Below are 1080 nucleotides of genomic sequence, written 5' to 3'. Positions count from 1 at the left end.
CCCCGCCACACCTGTGTGTGCATGCACGCACACCGCCCGGCGCATGCACGCACCCCCCCACACCTGTGTGTGCATGCACGCACACCGCCCTGCACGCACCTGTGTGTACACGCACGCACATGGCTCTATACACCTATGTGCACACCCCCGTGTGTACATGGGCGCGCACACACACAGAGCCCTGTGCGTCTGTGTTCACCCCCGCCAGCTCTGCACACACAGCCCTGTGCACCTATGTGTACATGCACACGCACACACAGCCCTGTGCCTGTGTGTACACACACGCCCCTATACACTTGTTCTACACCCCCTGAGCCCTGTATACCTCTGTGTATATACCCTACCTCCCAACATACGCACCCTGATACACCTGTGTGTACATGGACACATGCACACAGCCCTATACACCTGTGTATACACACAGCCCTATACACCTGTTGCACACCTCCCCAGAGCCCTGTATACCTCTGTGTACACCGCCCCCCTCCCAGCCCTGTGCGCACACACACAGCCCCATACACCTGTGTGTACACACCCCTCCAGAGCCCTGTACACACACACACACACAGCCTTCTGCACCTATGTGTACACACATACATACCGTATACACCTCTGTGTACACGCCTCCCACCAGAACCCTGTGCCCCTGTGTGCACATGCATGCACCGCCCCCACTTTATACACCTGTGTGTATCGGTGCATTCACCACCACCCCCAGAGCCCTCTGTGCGCTCACACACCCCTCGAGAGCACTTGTACACCTGTGTGTGCCCACATGAGGAAGACAATATATTTGTGTACAACTTCCCCCACCCCAAGAATATTATTTCTGTGTATACAGATGCAGGGAGGACTGTACACCTGTGTGTGCACTCCCTCCCCCCAGAACACTATGCACCCACATCTGTGCACACACACAGAGAAGGGGGGCACTGTGCACCCCTGTACACACAACATGCATATGGGGCACGGGAGTGCTGGAAATACATGGGGAGCACAGTACACACACATGCTGAGAGCACGGTACATGAGTGCATGCATGCACACACAGAGACATGGGCTGTACACACACACATATCA

The sequence above is a fragment of the Gavialis gangeticus genome, unplaced genomic scaffold (assembly GCF_001723915.1).
Source record: "Gavialis gangeticus isolate Ggan-Ray unplaced genomic scaffold, GavGan_comp1, whole genome shotgun sequence".
NCBI lineage: Eukaryota > Metazoa > Chordata > Crocodylia > Gavialidae > Gavialis > Gavialis gangeticus.
This window is presented reverse-complemented; position numbering follows the sequence as displayed.